The 11,355-nt window shown below is 41.9% G+C and overlaps 1 long non-coding RNA gene across 1 annotated transcript; it reads left to right on the top strand.

The window, feature by feature from the left end:
• Positions 1-587: 587 nt before the first annotated feature.
• LOC309532585 lies at positions 588-10,301 on the top strand. Its single transcript, XR_014219942.1, has 4 exons — positions 588-846; positions 2,619-2,703; positions 3,736-3,876; positions 9,663-10,301. It is a non-coding gene; the product is annotated as an uncharacterized lncRNA (long non-coding RNA).
• Positions 10,302-11,355: the final 1,054 nt, after the last annotated feature.

The following is an 11,355-nucleotide window of genomic DNA, read 5'->3' as shown; positions in this document are numbered from 1 at the left end:
CTGTAATCTCCCTTCGACCTCCTTAATTCTAGGTTTCCTGTCCCTTAGCTTTGCTACATCCCGGGGCCACCTCTCAGTCCTCAGCCTCCCTCACTGGGGGACTTTAATCCCAGCCATTTTGACAGCATTCCCTTCCCTCACAGAAATAAATGGAATGAAGGCTGATGCACTCCTGAAGCAACTGAACAGTTCTTGCCACCACACCAGCTCAGAATTGATGTCACAGGTTTGATCAGCACTCCCACACAATATGATGCAAATTTGATTAAAATGCAAGGACGATATTAAAATGAACTCTTTTTTTTTAATCTGGCGTTGAGGGGGAAGCTACTCTTGCATAGTTTCTCCTTTAGTTTCTATCAATGCTTGCCTGTTCTCTCAGTACTTTTGTGACATTTTTCGTTGCCGAAGAGTAAGTAAGAGGCATGTGGTTTGTGTCCTTCTCGGCACAATGTAACATTGAAAGAACTTGGAGCATGCATATAATCACAAGGTCTTGAAACAGTTGTTTACTTTGTCAACATTTCAGATTTTGCCCTTTAAAGATAAAACTCCTTGATTTGGCTTTTAACAGGACTCCTCTAAAAGGCTGTATTGTTTTCACTTCATTGTACAGGGAATTGTGGGACCTTAGGTAAATACATTGAAAAGAGATGCCTTTACCTTTTCAGTCTGATAAATGTAGGAAACCTGTGATGCTAAGGGATAAGCATTGGCAATCTCTGGGTTTTTTTAATTTAAAAAATCTTTAAAAGAAAACTTCAAGACCTCTGTATTAGTCAAAAGGCCCTTGCTAGGTTTGTGTTGCTGCCTTTTCCACCTTCTCTGAATATGTGACTAATAAGAGTAAGTTAAGCATCCTATTTCCTTATTCTTTTAATTTTGTGTTAAGATATAATTTTCACCAACTTCATACGTTATTTATTTCCTATCGTGGTTAGCTTGTGGTGATGGTTAGGATGTTTTAATTGTCATTTTCTTATGAGCTGTAAGCACCTTGAAGGTAATTTAAATGAGGCGGAAAGGAAGAATGTAAATATTTCAATACAAAGAAGTAAAATAAATTTGTAACACACACACACACACACACAATTTTATGGACTAGAACCCATTGCAGTTGATATTGAACATAATCCTTGTTTACTGTTGATACTGAATGTCAGTAATTTTTGTTTGCAAATTGGAGGTCACCTAAAATGTAATTATTATTTTTCTGATTAGTTGTTCAAGTATCTTCCTCCTGACTGCGAGGTTTTTAATTCATATGAAGATCAAAAATACTGAATCTGGCTGTTTTTTTTTTTTTAAAAGGCATATAATCGAGACACTTTGACAATATATTAGTTATGAGTATATCACCATTTTTCACAGAGGTGTATACAACATACATTGACCACAGTCCCATTGTAGTCAAGGAGATCTAGTTATACAAAACAACTGGTGGTCTGGAATGGGGGCGACACGCAGCCACATTTGCATCAAAAGATGCGCTCAGCCAGTTCGATAGGATAAGCATAATAATGTTCACAGTCCATCCAGATGAAGATACACATTCAAATCAGCTGTGCACGCGGATCTGCCTTACTGGATCTGGACAAAGATGTACAGCATGGGGCTTCCCATCCCATGAATCTCCCAGTGTGTGCATTTCCCATCTCATACATGGAGCTAAAATTACCATAGTATATTGGGAATATTTCTTTCTTATGGTGAAGCAGAGGAAGGATCTTCAATTCCAGAAGAGGGAGGTGTGAGGCTAAAGTCAATGCTGGACATTAAGGTTGCAACCCTATACACTTGGGAGGAAATCCATTGTACTTAATGAGATTTTCTTCTGAATAGACATGCATGGGATTGTGGTGCAAAAGCCATAGAATATACCCCCTAGAAAAGTAACTTGATCCATTACTGTAAAACGATGCCTGTTATAATCCGTCCCCCAGGATAATTGTGAATAATGAAGTCAACACTGATATGTTATAAGAAGAATATATCCTGACACAGAAATAGAGAACTAATACAATTCTCATTTGATCCCCATTAAGCACAATGTGTTTGTTGTGTTTATTGCATCTAGGGATCCCTTTCCCCTCAACTGGGCCACTAGCCACACAAAACAGAGGCTTAAATCGAACCCAGAATTAAGTTTGCATAACTCTGTTGGCTTAAGTACCCTCATGCTGGGTTAGATGTAGACTAAAGTGAAGTGGTTGGAATAAACCTGTTTGGTTTAATGAAGTTCACTGAACTAGTTCAAAAATCTCTGAAATATACCTGAAAATAGTTCCCATTATTGCTGGATGAGTTAAAGGTGAATTAAGGTTATTTTGGGGTAGAACTTTGAATGGTTTCTAGTTAATCTTCATGTTCATTCCCTTTTTCCACCCCTTGCCTCCAGTAAGAGGCCTGTAAGCTTTCATATTTTTTAAAAAGTGCCAGTTGAAAGTTAGAAAACAAAACATGGAAGCAACATTATGTGTCTTATGAGGCAGATATGGAGGTGTTGCTGTTGCTATGGTCACTCAGTCACCAAAATCACTGTTGCTAAGCAAAGAAAGAAGGAATATGAGGCATTTCCAGTATCTTCTCTGCTGAAGAGATTCATTCTCTTCCAACAGGTGGAGCTTGCAGTGTGAAGTACACATAAAATAACAAAGTGAATGCTGTCTTGTGCCTGCTGTGTAGCCCGCAGAAATTAAACAGGTAAGTCTTTTCCAGGATAGAAATAGAATTATGGGGAAAGACAATTCTGTCTTTTAGACATCTTATTACTTGTGTGTAGCCCCTGATTTACTTTTGGACCCTATACTTCAGCTTATCATATTCTGAATGCTGATTTCCCACCTCCAAAGAATTAGTCTTTCATGAACTAAAAAGTCCATTTGGATGAACTTGAACCAAGCTAGTTTGTTTTATAAAAGTACGAGCTTTAACTTGAACTAGTTCCTTTTGGGACAGGATGAACTATAACCTTTTATAAATGAGTTTTCTAAGTACTGCTAAAGTGTGACTAGTACTGGACTGGTGGCTATGAATTATTGTACTTCCATAAAATTGTAGTATGTGTTGACTTTTTTTCTTGTATGTTACATCATTCTGAACCTTTATCATAGAAATCTGAGTAATAAAATTGTATATGTAAATAAATATGCTTTATTTATAATTTGATCCCATGCTTCTTAAACTCAAAGGAGTTACAACTACCCAAAATTGCCAAGACCAAAACATTATTTGAAACCAGTACATATTGCATATGAAACGAAACACCAAAATGAATACAACTTCTTTGGAAACCTTGATGAAACTGAGAGGATTTCCAACCCATGTGAAAGGGCAGTGGAGATGAATCTTCCTTACCTCTTGAGAAGCTCCAGGCCTGTGTGGGGTGGGGCGGGGACGGGGACGGGACGGGATGGGCAGCTGGGCACACTTGCCCCAGGCCTTGGAGGGCTAAGCTAGCCAGGGGGTCCCATCAGAGACTCTCTGCTTTTTTGTTTGCGTTTATAACTTTATTAAAACAAGACACCTGTACTGGTCCTCAGACAAGCTCTACACGGGCCTGGGAGGTTTCATGGCTTGGGGCTACAGTTAAAATGTTCAGTCTTTAGCTGATGATATCTGAACCTGTCAAAATGTCAGTGTAAACAACAGGCCCAGCCGACTTGACCTCAGCTGGTTGTGAGTTTGGTCAATATGTGAAGAAAAGATTTACTCCAACCATATGTTTTAATGCAGGGATGAGAAACCTGTATCCCTCAAGGTAAGCCATTGGACTCCTATCAGTCCCAGTGAGCAGAGTCTCCAGTCAGCATGGCCAATGATCAAAGCTGACAGCAATTGCACTCCTGCAACTTCTGGAGGTTCTCCATTCCTGATGTAAAGGCAATTTTTCTAAGAAATATATATATATATATATATATATATATATATATATATATGCAGGTTTTGGTGTCTTCGGGTGTCTTCCCGTGTAAGAGTCGGGGTGTCTGTGCGACGTTTCGACGAGGTCTCACTCGTCATCTTCAGGCTGGTGCTTTCGGCTTCTTGTTACTGGAACAGAGCAGAATCTGGTGTTTGAGTTCCTATAAATACTGTTGAGGGGTGTGGTGTATAGCCTCCAACGTTCTGGGCAGAGAGGAAGTTCCTAGATTAGTGTGCCTCTTCTTCTTTTGTTCCTTAATTACTTGAGGGATATCTTGAGTGATTTCATGAGTGATATTCTGAATACCACTGGGTGGGTCATTAAGTGTAGATTAGTTGCTAAAGCTTTTGTGTCTTGACCTCTTGAGCTTGTGAAGAGTTTTTCTGAGAAGATGGCTGTGCTGCATTTAGTTGTGCTCTGGCTTGGCTTCGTGTATAGGGGCGAGCTGTGGTTTTGTGCCTTGTGCCAGCCAGATCTGTGTAGGGATTGCAGGGGGGTGCAGCATCCGGAGGTGCCACTATAGTTTGGCTACTGGATGGAGTCTGTAATATGTCTGTGGAGAGGGTCTGGGTTTGGGTCTGGTGTGGTTGATTGGTGACGGCGTTCTGTGTGCCTCTGGTTCTGGTGTCGGTTTTTGTGGGGAGGGCTAATTTCCAGATGTCTGGCAGGCGGGACGTGTCGTCACGCTTGTTCATGTTGTGAGGGTGTTTCTCTATCTCGATGGCTTCCATGATTATTCTCTTGTGGTGATGTTCCATGTTAAAGAGCAATTTGGAATCTGCAAAATTTATTTCGTGTCCTGTTTCTTTCATGTGTTGGAAAAGAGAGGAAGTTTTTTCTTCTTTTTTGACGGCATTCTTGTGTTCTGCGATACGTGCATTTATTCGTCTGTTTGTTTGTCCAATGTACGTGGCTGGGCAGACTTTGCAGGGTATTTCATAGACTCCTTGGTTTTCCAGCTGGATTTTGTCTTTTGGGTTTCTGAGGATATTGGCTATTTTTTGGTTGGTGCAGAAGGCTGTTTTGATATTGTGTTTATGGAGGATTTTGCTGATTTTGTCTGTAGTGCCCTTGATATAAGGAAGGAGGGCCATGCCATTGTTTTCTTCTGTGTCTTGGTTTTTGGGGGGTGTTTCTTTTTGGATTAGCTTCGTAACTCTGTTTTTCTGGTATCCATTGGCGATTAACACATTTGAGAGATTCTGTAACTCAGTTGTCAAGTGGTCTTTGTCAGCCAGGCGTTTGGTTCTGGAGATGAGAGTCTTGGCTACGGAGTTTATTTGTGCAGGGTGGTGGTGTGATTGTGCATGTAAGTAGCGGTTGGTGTGTGTTTTTTTCTGGTAGATAGTGTGTCCTAGGGAGCCATCAGGTTTTTTGTAGATTAGGACGTCAAGAAAGGGGAGTTGGTTGTTGTCTTCTATTTCCATAGTGAATTGTATTTTGGGGTGTAGGCTGTTGAGATGTGTGAGGAAGCTATCTAGTTTTTCTTTCCCGTGTGGCCAAATTACAAAGGTGTCGTCAACATATCTGAGCCAAAGTTTGGGTTTGTGTTCTGACTTGTCTAAAGCATTGGTTTCAAAGTGTTCCATGTACAAATTTGCGATGACCGGTGAGAGGGGTGATCCCATAGGTGCTCCTTCTATCTGTTTGTATCTTTGTCCATTGTGGATGAAGTACGTGTTGGTTAGGCAGTGGTTGGTCAGGTCCAGGATGTATTTGGGGGGGTTGTATTTGTTTTGAATGGCTGTCAAGGCTTCATTAATGGGCACTTGAGTGAAGAGAGATACAACATCGAAGCTCACAAGTAGGTCATCGGGATGTAGGTATTGTAGTATTGTAGGTTTCAACTTTGCAGTCGCCCCCAGACGCATCCCCACGGAAAACATCATATGCGGAGTCGAAGCTAGCCTGACCAAAATCGACCCAGATGAAGCCAATAAAATCAGACTTGAAGTCACCAACATCCTTTGCTCCAGCAAACCACCCAGAAGCAATTTACACAAAGAAGAACAGAAAGCACTCACCAACCTGAGGAAAGACAACAACATAATCATTCTCCCAGCAGACAAAGGCAACGCCACTGTTGTGATGAACACATCGGACTACCAAGCAAAACTATCAAATCTACTCCAAGACCCTACCTACCAACCTATAAAAACAGATCCCACCACCTATCTGGAAAAAACCACCAAATCCAAAATAAAAGCCTCTCCTATCAGTGAAGAAATCCAGCTAAGAATCATCCCCAGAGAAAAATCTTCCAGATGCCCCAAACTCTACGGTCTCCCCAAGATACACAAAGAAGGAACACCACTCAGACCAATAGTCAGCTCCATAGGCTCACCTCTACAAAATCTCGCTAAATTTCTCGCTAAGCAACTTCAGCCCTATGCAGAATCCATCGCTTCACACGTTACTAACTCCTTCCAGTTCATAGAAACAATAAAGAAGCAATACCTACATCCCGATGACCTACTTGTGAGCTTCGATGTTGTATCTCTCTTCACTCAAGTGCCCATTAATGAAGCCTTGACAGCCATTCAAAACAAATACAACCCCCCCAAATACATCCTGGACCTGACCAACCACTGCCTAACCAACACGTACTTCATCCACAATGGACAAAGATACAAACAGATAGAAGGAGCACCTATGGGATCACCCCTCTCACCGGTCATCGCAAATTTGTACATGGAACACTTTGAAACCAATGCTTTAGACAAGTCAGAACACAAACCCAAACTTTGGCTCAGATATGTTGACGACACCTTTGTAATTTGGCCACACGGGAAAGAAAAACTAGATAGCTTCCTCACACATCTCAACAGCCTACACCCCAAAATACAATTCACTATGGAAATAGAAGACAACAACCAACTCCCCTTTCTTGACGTCCTAATCTACAAAAAACCTGATGGCTCCCTAGGACACACTATCTACCAGAAAAAAACACACACCAACCGCTACTTACATGCACAATCACACCACCACCCTGCACAAATAAACTCCGTAGCCAAGACTCTCATCTCCAGAACCAAACGCCTGGCTGACAAAGACCACTTGACAACTGAGTTACAGAATCTCTCAAATGTGTTAATCGCCAATGGATACCAGAAAAACAGAGTTACGAAGCTAATCCAAAAAGAAACACCCCCCAAAAACCAAGACACAGAAGAAAACAATGGCATGGCCCTCCTTCCTTATATCAAGGGCACTACAGACAAAATCAGCAAAATCCTCCATAAACACAATATCAAAACAGCCTTCTGCACCAACCAAAAAATAGCCAATATCCTCAGAAACCCAAAAGACAAAATCCAGCTGGAAAACCAAGGAGTCTATGAAATACCCTGCAAAGTCTGCCCAGCCACGTACATTGGACAAACAAACAGACGAATAAATGCACGTATCGCAGAACACAAGAATGCCGTCAAAAAAGAAGAAAAAACTTCCTCTCTTTTCCAACACATGAAAGAAACAGGACACGAAATAAATTTTGCAGATTCCAAATTGCTCTTTAACATGGAACATCACCACAAGAGAATAATCATGGAAGCCATCGAGATAGAGAAACACCCTCACAACATGAACAAGCGTGACGACACGTCCCGCCTGCCAGACATCTGGAAATTAGCCCTCCCCACAAAAACCGACACCAGAACCAGAGGCACACAGAACGCCGTCACCAATCAACCACACCAGACCCAAACCCAGACCCTCTCCACAGACATATTACAGACTCCATCCAGTAGCCAAACTATAGTGGCACCTCCGGATGCTGCACCCCCCTGCAATCCCTACACAGATCTGGCTGGCACAAGGCACAAAACCACAGCTCGCCCCTATACACGAAGCCAAGCCAGAGCACAACTAAATGCAGCACAGCCATCTTCTCAGAAAAACTCTTCACAAGCTCAAGAGGTCAAGACACAAAAGCTTTAGCAACTAATCTACACTTAATGACCCACCCAGTGGTATTCAGAATATCACTCATGAAATCACTCAAGATATCCCTCAAGTAATTAAGGAACAAAAGAAGAAGAGGCACACTAATCTAGGAACTTCCTCTCTGCCCAGAACGTTGGAGGCTATACACCACACCCCTCAACAGTATTTATAGGAACTCAAACACCAGATTCTGCTCTGTTCCAGTAACAAGAAGCCGAAAGCACCAGCCTGAAGATGACGAGTGAGACCTCGTCGAAACGTCGCACAGACACCCCGACTCTTACACGGGAAGACACCCGAAGACACCAAAACCTGCATTCCTGTACCCGTGAAAATCTACGAAAGCATATATATATATATATATATATATATATATGCTTTCGTAGATTTTCACGGGTACAGGAATGCAGGTTTTGGTGTCTTCGGGTGTCTTCCCGTGTAAGAGTCGGGGTGTCTGTGCACAGACACCCCGACTCTTACACGGGAAGACACCCGAAGACACCAAAACCTGCATATATATATATATATATATTTGCTTTCATAGATTTTCACGGGTACAGGAATGCAGGTTTTGGTGTCTTCCGAAAGCACCAGCCTGAAGATGACGAGTGAGACCTCGTCGAAACGTCGCACAGACACCCCGACTCTTACACGGGAAGACACCCGAAGACACCAAAACCTGCATATATATATATATATATATATATATATATATATATATATATATATGCTTTCGTAGATTTTCACGGGTACAGGAATGCAGGTTTTGGTGTCTTCGGGTGTCTTCCCGTGTAAGAGTCACCCGAAGACACCAAAACCTGCATATATATATGGCAGCTGCCGAAAGCACCAGCCTGAAGATGACGAGTGAGACCTCGTCGAAACGTCGCACAGACACCCCGACTCTTACACGGGAAGACACCCGAAGACACCAAAACCTGCATTCCTGTACCCGTGAAAATCTACGAAAGCATATATATATATATATATATATATATATATATATATATATATATAATCTCATATATATATAATCTCAGAGCTAGGAAACAGTCTGACAGTCAGTCTGCTAACAGTAACTAGTGACCTAGTGACCTTTGGTCCTGACAAGGCACCTTGTTTGGAGTAAAATACTGCAATAAACCAAAGTCGTATCCCTCAGCTCTATTGCTTTCAAGGAATTGAAACTTCAGTGGGCCAAGTAGCTGTATCATACCCTACCATGGCAGAGCAACTGAGGCAATAACTACGGTTCAATCTGCCTCTGCCTCAATATCTAGTTTCCCATGAACCCAACCTGTTTTATTTTCTTGAAAGCACAGTAGCTGAGTCTCATTTGCACTGGTCTACAGTAGGGCTTTTAGCAAAGTCCCCCTCCTATTTATCTCCACCAATAGTTAGCAAAACCAAGCCCCACAAAGCTTCGTTTTCCTATTTCACTTTGCTACAAATAACAATGCCCCTAAGACAGAGAAGCAAAGACCAGCCTTCCAAGAACTCCTTTTCTTGTACAGTTTTTGTAACTCTGAGCTTTGCTATAACAAACAGTCTTTTCTGTCACATCTGCTTAACATACTGACCGAAACAGTCTCCCAAAGAGAAAGTGAGCATTTCCCTCCCCACACCACCACCACCGACCGCCTTCTTCCTCGCTATGAGATTGACTCTCATGGGTGCTTTTGCATGCGGCCCTGGACTAATTGATGAGCAGTGCATTTTGGGAAGTTTCTGTGCTCTGATTTGCTTTCCCCCTTCTTCTCCCTCCCTTCTTGTTCCTTTTTAATTTGTCTAGGAAAGGAAAAGAAAAAGCCCCTCCAGTGTTGTTTCCTGCAAAGACTGTTCTTAAGAGCCCATTGGACAGCGCGGGGGCTCTTGAAGTGATAGCTAATTGGCAAAAGAAAGGCCCCAATTGTCTTGAGGGGGCTGGAAAGTGCCGCGTGTGCTTCTGAAAAGGACTAGGGAGAAGGTGCCCGGTTTCGCTAAGCAGCTGCTGTTGGAGATGTTTGGAGATTACATCAGCATTGGGAAAAAAGAGGCTGGAAAGAGAGAGAGAGAGAGAGAGAGAGAGAGAGAGAGAGAGAGAGTCTAACTTCACAGGGTGTGTGTGAGAGAGAGTTTATGGAGGTCCCCCCCCCCTTCTTCCCCTTCCAAAGATCTTCTGACAATAATGTCATTGTCAATATAAGAGTTGTTAATTCTTTATGAATAGTACATGGGGCCTCTTGACTAAATAGTACATGTCCCAAATCTGTCAGCTGGACTCTTCCTTCACATGCTAGTGAGATCACTTTGATTGGAATGTTACAGGAATGGCTCCATCCGCCACACAGCCCTGAATACGACATTATATAATTAGATCTCCCAGAGTAGTGATAGTAGTAGGATTAGTATCCCCCCCCTACCCCGTTACCTCATTATTGTAGCTTAAATATGGGATCAGGCCCTTTGATGATTTTAGTGGTTGTAATTATATTAACGCGATTCATTTTATGGTCCTGTTTCAGCGCTTATTTAGATTACAAACTGTCCCGTAGGTTTCCTGAAAAGAGGAAGGACTCTTGAAAGAGCTCATATGCATTTTCAATGAACAAATGGTGCCTTACTGGACAATGTCATAGAACAGGACACTCTTTTTTTAAAAAAAAACTTTTCAAAGGGGCTAGTTAATGATTCTTTTCTTCATAGGGTCAACTGAGTTTAGGGTCCATTTGTTTAAATAGGCCTAGATTATAATAAGCAGCGAATTGCAAAGTAGTCCAGTCAACTGGTGTTCATGAAGTTGTTGCTGGAACAGACCTGTAGCCATTTGCTACCTAAGTATTTGGATAGGCTGAATGCAATCTTATTGAATCCAGGCAGCCAGTTGGACAATTCCACTGTCTTGACAAAGTGAGATGACTTCCTTCCTGTTGCACAAGTTGTTGACCTGCTGCCTGAGTCTACAACAGCTGCCTATATGCAAAGACTCACCCATACCAGCTTGAATCAGGAAGAGCAGCATCCCTCTGAAGCACTGATGTAAATAGTTGTTTCTAAAAAAAACAAGATGGGCATGTTTGGAAGTGATTGTTTAGATCTCAACATTCTAAATGGATCTGGGCTTTGAAGACATGCCACTCGAAAACTGTTTAATTAAAATGAACCTCAATAGTGACTATGAATAAATGGCTTGGGTTGCTGTATATACTTCTTTTCCTTCCTCATTTGCAGGGATTCAGAAGCTGACTAAGTGGTATAATACCAATGAAGTGATCTTGGTCTGAGTTAGACCATTGGTCCATCCAGCCCAGGACTGCTTATTCTGACCTGCAATGGCTCCCCAAGTCTTCAGGGCAAAGGTCTTGCCCAGTTCTGCAAAGAAAACTAAAATATCAATCTCTGGAAATCCAATACATTGAATTCAACAAGGTTCCTTTCTGAGTAGACATGGTTAGGATTGTGCTGTAATATACTTTGATATGCCGGTGCTAAGATCTGGGATTTTC

The sequence above is a fragment of the Podarcis vaucheri genome (genome assembly GCF_965113315.1).
Source record: "Podarcis vaucheri genome assembly, chromosome: 1".
Classification (NCBI taxonomy): domain Eukaryota; kingdom Metazoa; phylum Chordata; class Lepidosauria; order Squamata; family Lacertidae; genus Podarcis; species Podarcis vaucheri.
The sequence above is the reverse complement of the archived record's forward strand: the minus strand, read 5'-3'. Positions and strand labels throughout refer to the sequence as shown.